At 56.9% G+C, this 283-nt stretch overlaps 1 long non-coding RNA gene across 2 annotated transcripts in view; it reads left to right on the top strand.

Moving 5' to 3' along the window:
* LOC111440248 overlaps window positions 1-283 on the top strand; it is a 5,261-nt gene that overhangs the window by 1,186 nt on the left and 3,792 nt on the right. The window lies entirely within an intron of this gene.

Here is a 283-nt window from a genome sequence, read left to right on the forward strand (position 1 = left end):
CTTCCCTCTCTCCTCCGATACCATACCGTCGAGACAGAGCTCCGGTACGGTGATCGTTGAGCTTTGCAGATCCGGATAGGGAAGCGTGACAGGTGCCCAGACCTAGTGGTGATAGCTAAGGGGTTTTCTGAACATGACTCCTGAGCCGTAGAAACTCGTCCCTGAGCGGGGGACGTGGAGCCACTTAGGGTAACTCAGTAGCTGACCGGCACATAGGGGGTCGCACCCCGCTTTGTGGATGTATGGTCCCGTGTGAGGGTCGTCAGTTAACCTCCACGGATGA

This window comes from Cucurbita moschata, unplaced genomic scaffold (assembly GCF_002738365.1).
Source record: "Cucurbita moschata cultivar Rifu unplaced genomic scaffold, Cmos_1.0 Cmo_Scf00162, whole genome shotgun sequence".
Classification (NCBI taxonomy): Eukaryota; Viridiplantae; Streptophyta; class Magnoliopsida; order Cucurbitales; family Cucurbitaceae; genus Cucurbita; species Cucurbita moschata.